The sequence below is a fragment of the Spermophilus citellus genome (genome assembly GCF_964194105.1).
Source record: "Spermophilus citellus genome assembly, chromosome: 11".
NCBI lineage: Eukaryota > Metazoa > Chordata > Mammalia > Rodentia > Sciuridae > Spermophilus > Spermophilus citellus.
This window is the reverse complement of record NC_138192.1, coordinates 8,561,305-8,573,567: the sequence shown is the minus strand read 5'-3', so window position 1 is coordinate 8,573,567 and position 12,263 is coordinate 8,561,305.

The window sequence follows — 12,263 nt, the reverse complement described above, 5'->3', positions numbered from 1 at the left end:
TGTGCTAGGTTCTTGAAACTTGACACAATAAAGTAGTTTCACGTTCTATCTCTACGTTTTGTTTCCTCTTGATGTAGCCCTAAGCAGTAACTGGCGAGAAACACTTTCATGGAAAGGGGTTGCCAAGCTTCCTAAAATTACGAATCTCCAGAAATCTCAGCAAATATTTTTTCACCCAAACTGAATGATACTTTCAGGTAATGATCAGTACACTAAGGCGACTTGGTTCCCCAAATTTCGTTCTTCTATGTTGAAGCGTTCGTTTGCAGTAACACTTTGAATTTTTAGGTTTCACTCTGTTTTCTCCTATATTGATAGATGTATTTGGAACTCTAAATCCAACACGGTTTGTGCTAGCTTCTTGAAACTTGACACAATAAAGTAGTTTCACGTTCTATCTCTATGTTTTGTTTCCTCTTGATGTAGCCCTAAGCAGTGACTGGCGAGAAACACTTTCATGGAAAGGGGTTGCCAGGCTTCCCAAAATTACTAATCTCCAGAAATCTCAGCAAATATTTTTTCACCCAAACTGGATGATACTTTCAGGTAATGATCAGTACACTAAGGCGACTTGGTTCCCCAAATTTCGTTCTTCTATGTTGAAGCGTTCGTTTCCAGTAACAGTTTGAATTTTTAGGTTTCACTCTGTTTTCTCCTATATTGATAGATGTATTTGGAACTCTAAATCCAACACGGTTTGTGCTAGCTTCTTGAAACTTGACACAATAAAGTAGTTTCACGTTCTATCTCTATGTTTTGTTTCCTCTTGATGTAGCCTTAAGCAGTGACTGGCGAGAAACACTTTCATGGAAAGGGGTTGCCAAGCTTCCTAAAATTACGAATCTCCAGAAATCTCAGCAAATATTTTTTCACCCAAACTGGATGATACTTTCAGGTAATGATCAGTACACTAAGGCGACTTGGTTCCCCAAATTTCGTTCTTCTATGTTGAAGCGTTCGTTTCCAGTAACAGTTTGAATTTTTAGGTTTCACTCTGTTTTCTCCTAAATTGATAGATGTATTTGGAACTCTAAATCCAACAGGGTTTGTGCTAGCTTCTTGAAACTTGACACAATAAAGTAGTTTCACGTTCTATCTCTACGTTTTGTTTCCTCTTGATGTAGCCCTAAGCAGTAACTGGCGAGAAACACTTTCATGGAAAGGGGTTGCCAAGCTTCCTAAAATTACGAATCTCCAGAAATCTCAGCAAATATTTTTTCACCCAAACAGAATGATACTTTCAGGTAATGATCAGTACACTAAGGCGACTTGGTTCCCCAAATTTCGTTCTTCTATGTTGAAGCGTTCGTTTGCAGTAACACTTTGAATTTTTAGGTTTCACTCTGTTTTCTCCTATATTGATAGATGTATTTGGAACTCTAAATCCAACAGGGTTTGTGCTAGCTTCTTGAAACTTGACACAATAAAGTAGTTTCACGTTCTATCTCTATGTTTTGATTCCTCTTGATGTAGCCCTAAGCAGTGACTGGCGAGAAACACTTTCATGGAAAGGGGTTGCCAGGCTTCCCAAAATTACGAATCTCCAGAAATCTCAGCAAATATTTTTTCACCCAAACTGGATGATACTTTCAGGTAATGATCAGTACACTAAGGCGACTTGGTTCCCCAAATTTCGTTCTTCTATGTTGAAGCGTTCGTTTCCAGTAACACTTTGAATTTTTAGGTTTCACTCTGTTTTCTCCTATATTGATAGATGTATTTGGAACTCTAAATCCAACACGGTTTGTGCTAGCTTCTTGAAACTTGACACAATAAAGTAGTTTCACGTTCTATCTCTATGTTTTGTTTCCTCTTGATGTAGCCTTAAGCAGTGACTGGCGAGAAACACTTTCATGGAAAGGGGTTGCCAAGCTTCCTAAAATTACGAATCTCCAGAAATCTCAGCAAATATTTTTTCACCCAAACTGGATGATACTTTCAGGTAATGATCAGTACACTACGGCGACTTGGTTCCCCAAATTTCGTTCTTCTATGTTGAAGCGTTCGTTTCCAGTAACACTTTGAATTTTTAGGTTTCACTCTGTTTTCTCCTATATTGATAGATGTATTTGGAACTCTAAATCCAACACGGTTTGTGCTAGCTTCTTGAAACTTGACACAATAAGGTAGTTTCACGTTCTATCTCTATGCTTTGTTTCCTCTTGATGTAGCCCTAAGCAGTGACTGGCGAGAAACACTTTCATGGAAAGGGGTTGCCAGGCTTCCCAAAATTACTAATCTCCAGAAATCTCAGCAAATATTTTTTCACCCAAACTGGATGATACTTTCAGGTAATGATCAGTACACTAAGGCGACTTGGTTCCCCAAATTTCGTTCTTCTATGTTGAAGCGTTCGTTTCCAGTAACAGTTTGAATTTTTAGGTTTCACTCTGTTTTCTCCTATATTGATAGATGTATTTGGAACTCTAAATCCAACACGGTTTGTGCTAGCTTTTTGAAACTTGACACAATAAAGTAGTTTCACGTTCTATCTCTATGTTTTGTTTCCTCTTGATATAGCCTTAAGCAGTGACTGGCGAGAAACACTTTCATGGAAAGGGGTTGCCAAGCTTCCTAAAATTACGAATCTCCAGAAATCTCAGCAAATATTTTTTCACCCAAACTGGATGATACTTTCAGGTAATGATCAGTACACTAAGGCGACTTGGTTCCCCAAATTTCGTTCTTCTATGTTGAAGCGTTCGTTTCCAGTAACAGTTTGAATTTTTAGGTTTCACTCTGTATTCTCCTATATTGATAGATGTATTTGGAACTCTAAATCCAACAGGGTTTGTGCTAGCTTCTTGAAACTTGACACAATAAAGTAGTTTCACGTTCTAACTCTCCGTTTTGTTTCCTCTTGATGTAGCCCAATGCAGTGACTGGCGGGAAACACTTTCATGGAAAGGGGTTGCCAAGCTTCCTAAAATTACGAATCTCCAGAAATCTCAGCAAATATTTTTTCACCCAAACTGGATGATACTTTCAGGTAATGATCAGTACACTAAGGCGACTTGTTTCCCCAAATTTCGTTCTTCTATGTTGAAGCGTTCGTTTCCAGTAACAGTTTGAATTTTTAGGTTTCACTCTGTTTTCTCCTATATTGATAGATGTATTTGGAACTCTAAATCCAACACGGTTTGTGCTAGCTTCTTGAAACTTGACACAATAAAGTAGTTTCACGTTCTATCTCTATGTTTTGTTTCCTCTTGATGTAGCCCAATGCAGTGACTGGCGAGAAACACTTTCATGGAAAGGGGTTGCCAGGCTTCCCAAACTTACGAATCTCCAGAAATCTCAGCAAATATTTTTTCACCCAAACTGGATGATACTTTCAGGTAATGATCAGTACACTAAGGCGACTTGGTTCCCCAAATTTCGTTCTTCTATGTTGAAGCGTTCGTTTCCAGTAACAGTTTGAATTTTTAGGTTTCACTCTGTTTTCTCCTATATTGATAGATGTATTTGGAACTCTAAATCCAACAGGGTTTGTGCTAGCTTCTTGAAACTTGACACAATAAAGTAGTTTCAAGTTCTATCTCTACGTTTTGTTTCCTCTTGATGTAGCCCTAAGCAGTTACTGGCGAGAAACACTTTCATGGAAAGTGGTTGCCAAGCTTCCTAAAATTATGAATCTCCAGAAATCTCAGCAAATATTTTTTCACCCAAACTGGATGATACTTTCAGGTAATGATCAGTACACTAAGGCGACTTGGTTCCCCAAATTTCGTTCTTCTATGTTGAAGCGTTCGTTTCCAGTAACAGTTTGAATTTTTAGGTTTCACTCTGTTTTCTCCTATATTGATAGATGTATTTGGAACTCTAAATCCAACACGGTTTGTGCTGGCTTCTTGAAACATGACACAATAAAGTAGTTTCACGTTCTATCTCTATGTTTTGTTTCCTCTTGATGTAGCCCAATGCAGTGACTGGCGAGAAACACTTTCATGGAAAGGGGTTGCCAGGCTTCCCAAAATTACGAATCTCCAGAAATCTCAGCAAATATTTTTTCACCCAAACTGGATGATACTTTCAGGTAATGATCAGTACACTAAGGCGACTTGGTTCCCAAAATTTCGTTCTTCTATGTTGAAGCGTTCGTTTCCAGTAACAGTTTGAATTTTTAGGTTTCACTCTGTTTTCTCCTATATTGATAGATGTGTTTGGAACTCTAAATCCAACACGGTTTGTGCTAGGTTCTTGAAACTTGACACAATAAAGTAGTTTCACGTTCTATCTCTATGTTTTGTTTCCTCTTGATGTAGCCTTAAGCAGTGACTGGCGAGAAACACTTTCATGGAAAGGGGTTGCCAAGCTTCCTAAAATTACGAATCTCCAGAAATCTCAGCAAATATTTTTTCACCCAAACTGGATGATACTTTCAGGTAATGATCAGTACACTAAGGCGACTTGGTTCCCCAAATTTCGTTCTTCTATGTTGAAACGTTCGTTTCCAGTAACACTTTGAATTTTTAGGTTTCACTCTGTATTCTCCTATATTGATAGATGTATTTGGAACTCTAAATCCAACAGGGTTTGGGCTAGCTTCTTGAAACTTGACACAATAAAGTAGTTTCACGTTCTATCTCTACGTTTTGTTTCCTCTTGATGTAGCCCTAAGCAGTAACTGGCGAGAAACACTTTCATGGAAAGGGGTTGCCAAGCTTCCTAAAATTACGAATCTCCAGAAATCTCAGCAAATATTTTTTCACCCAAACTGAATGATACTTTCAGGTAATGATCAGTACACTAAGGCGACTTGGTTCCCCAAATTTCGTTCTTCTATGTTGAAGCGTTCGTTTGCAGTAACACTTTGAATTTTTAGGTTTCACTCTGTTTTCTCCTATATTGATAGATGTATTTGGAACTCTAAATCCAACACGGTTTGTGCTAGCTTCTTGAAACTTGACACAATAAAGTAGTTTCACGTTCTATCTCTATGTTTTGTTTCCTCTTGATGTAGCCCTAAGCAGTGACTGGCGAGAAACACTTTCATGGAAAGGGGTTGCCAGGCTTCCCAAAATTACTAATCTCCAGAAATCTCAGCAAATATTTTTTCACCCAAACTGGATGATACTTTCAGGTAATGATCAGTACACTAAGGCGACTTGGTTCCCCAAATTTCGTTCTTCTATGTTGAAGCGTTCGTTTCCAGTAACAGTTTGAATTTTTAGGTTTCACTCTGTTTTCTCCTATATTGATAGATGTATTTGGAACTCTAAATCCAACACGGTTTGTGCTAGCTTCTTGAAACTTGACACAATAAAGAAGTTTCACGTTCTATCTCTATGTTTTGTTTCCTCTTGATGTAGCCTTAAGCAGTGACTGGCGAGAAACACTTTCATGGAAAGGGGTTGCCAAGCTTCCTAAAATTACGAATCTCCAGAAATCTCAGCAAATATTTTTTCACCCAAACTGGATGATACTTTCAGGTAATGATCAGTACACTAAGGCGACTTGGTTCCCCAAATTTCGTTCTTCTATGTTGAAGCGTTCGTTTCCAGTAACAGTTTGAATTTTTAGGTTTCACTCTGTTTTCTCCTATATTGATAGATGTATTTGGAACTCTAAATCCAACAGGGTTTGTGCTAGCTTCTTGAAACTTGACACAATAAAGTAGTTTCACGTTCTATCTCTACGTTTTGTTTCCTCTTGATGTAGCCCTAAGCAGTAACTGGCGAGAAACACTTTCATGGAAAGGGGTTGCCAAGCTTCCTAAAATTACGAATCTCCAGAAATCTCAGCAAATATTTTTTCACCCAAACAGAATGATACTTTCAGGTAATGATCAGTACACTAAGGCGACTTGGTTCCCCAAATTTCGTTCTTCTATGTTGAAGCGTTCGTTTGCAGTAACACTTTGAATTTTTAGGTTTCACTCTGTTTTCTCCTATATTGATAGATGTATTTGGAACTCTAAATCCAACACGGTTTGTGCTAGCTTCTTGAAACTTGACACAATAAAGTAGTTTCACGTTCTATCTCTATGTTTTGTTTCCTCTTGATGTAGCCCTAAGCAGTGACTGGCGAGAAACACTTTCATGGAAAGGGGTTGCCAGGCTTCCCAAAATTACGAATCTCCAGAAATCTCAGCAAATATTTTTTCACCCAAACTGGATGATACTTTCAGGTAATGATCGGTACACTAAGGCGACTTGGTTCCCCAAATTTCGTTCTTCTATGTTGAAGCGTTCGTTTCCAGTAACAGTTTGAATTTTTAGGTTTCACTCTGTTTTCTCCTATATTGATAGATGTATTTGGAACTCTAAATCCAACACGGTTTGTGCTAGCTTCTTGAAACTTGACACAATAAAGTAGTTTCACGTTCTATCTCTATGTTTTGTTTCCTCTTGATGTAGCCTTTAGCAGTGACTGGCGAGAAACACTTTCATGGAAAGGGGTTGCCAAGCTTCCTAAAATTACGAATCTCCAGAAATCTCAGCAAATATTTTTTCACCCAAACTGGATGATACTTTCAGGTAATGATCAGTACACTAAGGCGACTTGGTTCCCCAAATTTCGTTCTTCTATGTTGAAGCGTTCGTTTCCAGTAACACTTTGAATTTTTAGGTTTCACTCTGTTTTCTCCTATATTGATAGATGTATTTGGAACTCTAAATCCAACACGGTTTGTGCTAGCTTCTTGAAACTTGACACAATAAAGTAGTTTCACGTTCTATCTCTACGTTTTGTTTCCTCTTGATGTAGCCCTAAGCAGTTACTGGCGGGAAACACTTTCATGGAAAGGGGTTGCCAAGCTTCCTAAAATTACGAATCTCCAGAAATCTCAGCAAATATTTTTTCACCGAAACTGGATGATACTTTCAGGTAATGATCAGTACACTAAGGCGACTTGGTTCCCCAAATTTCGTTCTTCTATGTTGAAGCGTTCGTTTCCAGTAACAGTTTGAATTTTTAGGTTTCACTCTGTTTTCTCCTATATTGATAGATGTATTTGGAACTCTAAATCCAACACGGTTTGTGCTGGCTTCTTGAAACATGACACAATAAAGTAGTTTCACGTTCTATCTCTATGTTTTGTTTCCTCTTGATGTAGCCCAATGCAGTGACTGGCGAGAAACACTTTCATGGAAAGGGGTTGCCAGGCTTCCCAAAATTACGAATCTCCAGAAATCTCAGCAAATATTTTTTCACCCAAACTGGATGATACTTTCAGGTAATGATCAGTACACTAAGGCGACTTGGTTCCCCAAATTTCGTTCTTCTATGTTGAAGCGTTCGTTTCCAGTAACACTTTGAATTTTTAGGTTTCACTCTGTTTTCTCCTATATTGATAGATGTATTTGGAACTCTAAATCCAACACGGTTTGTGCTGGCTTCTTGAAACATGACACAATAAAGTAGTTTCACGTTCTATCTCTATGTTTTGTTTCCTCTTGATGTAGCCCAATGCAGTGACTGGCGAGAAACACTTTCATGGAAAGGGGTTGCCAGGCTTCCCAAAATTACGAATCTCCAGAAATCTCAGCAAATATTTTTTCACCCAAACTGGATGATACTTTCAGGTAATGATCAGTACACTAAGGCGACTTGGTTCCCCAAATTTCGTTCTTCTATGTTGAAGCGTTCGTTTCCAGTAACAGTTTGAATTTTTAGGTTTCACTCTGTTTTCTCCTATATTGATAGATGTGTTTGGAACTCTAAATCCAACACGGTTTGTGCTAGGTTCTTGAAACTTGACACAATAAAGTAGTTTCACGTTCTATCTCTATGTTTTGTTTCCTCTTGATGTAGCCTTAAGCAGTGACTGGCGAGAAACACTTTCATGGAAAGGGGTTGCCAAGCTTCCTAAAATTACGAATCTCCAGAAATCTCAGCAAATATTTTTTCACCCAAACTGGATGATACTTTCAGGTAATGATCAGTACACTACGGCGACTTGGTTCCCCAAATTTCGTTCTTCTATGTTGAAGCGTTCGTTTCCAGTAACACTTTGAATTTTTAGGTTTCACTCTGTTTTCTCCTATATTGATAGATGTATTTGGAACTCTAAATCCAACAGGGTTTGTGCTAGCTTCTTGAAACTTGACACAATAAAGTAGTTTCACGTTCTATCTCTACGTTTTGTTTCCTCTTGATGTATCCCTAAGCAGTAACTGGCGAGAAACACTTTCATGGAAAGGGGTTGCCAAGCTTCCTAAAATTATGAATCTCCAGAAATCTCAGCAAATATTTTTTCACCCAAACTGAATGATACTTTCAGGTAATGATCAGTACACTAAGGCGACTTGGTTCCCCAAATTTTGTTCTTCTATGTTGAAGCGTTTGTTTCCAGTAACACTTTGAATTTTTAGGTTTCACTCTGTTTTCTCCTATATTGATAGATGTATTTGGAACTCTAAATCCAACACGGTTTCTGCTTGCTTCTTGAAACTTGACACAATAAAGTAGTTTCACGTTCTATCTCTATGTTTTGTTTCCTCTTGATGTAGCCCTAAGCAGTGACTGGCGAGAAACACTTTCATGGAAAGGGGTTGCCAGGCTTCCCAAAATTACTAATCTCCAGAAATCTCAGCAAATATTTTTTCACCCAAACTGGATGATACTTTCAGGTAATGATCAGTACACTAAGGCGACTTGGTTCCCCAAATTTCGTTCTTCTATGTTGAAGCGTTCGTTTCCAGTAACAGTTTGAATTTTTAGGTTTCACTCTGTTTTCTCCTATATTGATAGATGTATTTGGAACTCTAAATCCAACACGGTTTGTGCTAGCTTCTTGAAACTTGACACAATAAAGTAGTTTCACGTTCTATCTCTATGTTTTGTTTCCTCTTGATGTAGCCTTAAGCAGTGACTTTCGAGAAACACTTTCATGGAAAGGGGTTGCCAAGCTTCCTAAAATTACGAATCTCCAGAAATCTCAGCAAATATTTTTTCACCCAAACTGGATGATACTTTCAGGTAATGATCAGTACACTAAGGCGACTTGGTTCCCCAAATTTCGTTCTTCTATGTTGAAGCGTTCGTTTCCAGTAACAGTTTGAATTTTTAGGTTTCACTCTGTTTTCTCCTATATTGATAGATGTATTTGGAACTCTAAATCCAACACGGTTTGTGCTGGCTTCTTGAAACATGACACAATAAAGTAGTTTCACGTTCTATCTCTATGTTTTGTTTCCTCTTGATGTAGCCCAATGCAGTGACTGGCGAGAAACACTTTCATGGAAAGGGGTTGCCAGGCTTCCCAAAATTACGAATCTCCAGAAATCTCAGCAAATATTTTTTCACCCAAACTGGATGATACTTTCAGGTAATGATCAGTACACTAAGGCGACTTGGTTCCCAAAATTTCGTTCTTCTATGTTGAAGCGTTCGTTTCCAGTAACAGTTTGAATTTTTAGGTTTCACTCTGTTTTCTCCTATATTGATAGATGTGTTTGGAACTCTAAATCCAACACGGTTTGTGCTAGGTTCTTGAAACTTGACACAATAAAGTAGTTTCACGTTCTATCTCTATGTTTTGTTTCCTCTTGATGTAGCCCAATGCAGTGACTGGCGAGTAACACTTTCATGGAAAGGGGTTGCCAGGCTTCCCAAAATTACGAATCTCCAGAAATCTCAGCAAATATTTTTTCAACCAAACTGGATGATACTTTCAGGTAATGATCAGTACACTAAGGCGACTTGGTTCCCCAAATTTCGTTCTTCTATGTTGAAGCGTTCGTTTGCAGTAACACTTTGAATTTTTAGGTTTCACTCTGTTTTCTCCTATATTGATAGATGTATTTGGAACTCTAAATCCAACACGGTTTGTGCTAGCTTCTTGAAACTTGACAGAATAAAGTAGTTTCACGTTCTATCTCTATGCTTTGTTTCCTCTTGATGTAGCCCTAAGCAGTGACTGGCGAGAAACACTTTCATGAAAAGGGGTTGCCAGGCTTCCCAAAATTACTAATCTCCAGAAATCTCAGCAAATATTTTTTCACCCAAACTGGATGATACTTTCAGGTAATGATCAGTACACTAAGGCGACTTGGTTCCCCAAATTTCGTTCTTCTATGTTGAAGCGTTCGTTTCCAGTAACTGTTTGAATTTTTAGGTTTCACTCTGTTTTCTCCTATATTGATAGATGTATTTGGAACTCTAAATCCAACACGGTTTGTGCTAGCTTCTTGAAACTTGACACAATAAAGTAGTTTCACGTTCTATCTCTATGTTTTGTTTCCTCTTGATGTAGCCCAATGCAGTGACTGGCGAGAAACACTTTCATGGAAAGGGGTTGCCAAGCTTCCTAAAATTACGAATCTCCAGAAATCTCAGCAAATATTTTTTCACCCAAACTGGATGATACTTTCAGGTAATGATCAGTACACTAAGGCGACTTGGTTCCCCAAATTTCGTTCTTCTATGTTGAAGCGTTCGTTTCCAGTAACAGTTTGAATTTTTAGGTTTCACTCTGTTTTCTCCTATATTGATAGATGTATTTGGAACTCTAAATCCAACAGGGTTTGTGCTAGCTTCTTGAAACTTGACACAATAAAGTAGTTTCACGTTCTATCTCTCCGTTTTGTTTCCTCTTGATGTAGCCCTAAGCAGTTACTGGCGGGAAACACTTTCATGGAAAGGGGTTGCCAAGCTTCCTAAAATTACGAATCTCCAGAAATCTCAGCAAATATTTTTTCACCCAAACTGGATGATACTTTCAGGTAATGATCAGGACACTAAGGCGACTTGGTTCCCCAAATTTCGTTCTTCTATGTTGAAGCGTTCGTTTCCAGTAACACTTTGAATTTTTAGGTTTCACTCTGTTTTCTCCTATATTGATAGATGTATTTGGAACTATAAATCCAACAGGGTTTGTGATAGCTTCTTGAAACTTGACACAATAAAGTAGTTTCACGTTCTATCTCTACGTTTTGTTTCCTCTTGATGTAGCCCTAAGCAGTAACTGGCGAGAAACACTTTCATGGAAAGGGGTTGCCAAGCTTCCTAAAATTACGAATCTCCAGAAATCTCAGCAAATATTTTTTCACCCAAACTGAATGATACTTTCAGGTAATGATCAGTACACTAAGGCGACTTGGTTCCCCAAATTTCGTTCTTCTATGTTGAAGCGTTCGTTTGCAGTAACACTTTGAATTTTTAGGTTTCACTCTGTTTTCTCCTATATTGATAGATGTATTTGGAACTCTAAATCCAACAGGGTTTGTGCTAGCTTCTTGAAACTTGACACAATAAAGTAGTTTCACGTTCTATCTCTCCGTTTTGTTTCCTCTTGATGTAGCCCAATGCAGTGACTGGAGGGAAACACTTTCATGGAAAGGGGTTGCCAAGCTTCCTAAAATTACGAATCTCCAGAAATCTCAGCAAATATTTTTTCACCCAAACTGGATGATACTTTCAGGTAATGATCAGTACACTAAGGCGACTTGGTTCCCCAAATTTCGTTCTTCTATGTTGAAGCGTTCGTTTCCAGTAACAGTTTGAATTTTTAGGTTTCACTCTGTTTTCTCCTATATTGATAGATGTATTTGGAACACTAAATCCAACACGGTTTGTGCTAGCTTCTTGAAACTTGACACAATAAAGTAGTTTCACGTTCTATCTCTATGCTTTGTTTCCTCTTGATGTAGCCCTAAGCAGTGACTGGCGAGAAACACTTTCATGGAAAGGGGTTGCCAGGCTTCCCAAAATTACTAATCTCCAGAAATCTCAGCAAATATTTTTTCACCCAAACTGGATGATACTTTCAGGTAATGATCAGTACACTAAGGCGACTTGGTTCCCCAAATTTCGTTCTTCTATGTTGAAGCGTTCGTTTCCAGTAACTGTTTGAATTTTTAGGTTTCACTCTGTTTTCTCCTATATTGATAGATGTATTTGGAACTCTAAATCCAACACGGTTTGTGCTAGCTTCTTGAAACTTGACACAATAAAGTAGTTTCACGTTCTATCTCTATGTTTTGTTTCCTCTTGATGTAGCCCAATGCAGTGACTGGCGAGAAACACTTTCATGGAAAGGGGTTGCCAAGCTTCCTAAAATTACGAATCTCCAGAAATCTCAGCAAATATTTTTTCACCCAAACTGGATGATACTTTCAGGTAATGATCAGTACACTAAGGCGACTTGGTTCCCCAAATTTCGTTCTTCTATGTTGAAGCGTTCGTTTCCAGTAACAGTTTGAATTTTTAGGTTTCACTCTGTTTTCTCCTATATTGATAGATGTATTTGGAACTCTAAATCCAACAGGGTTTGTGCTAGCTTCTTGAAACTTGACACAATAAAGTAGTTTCACGTTCTA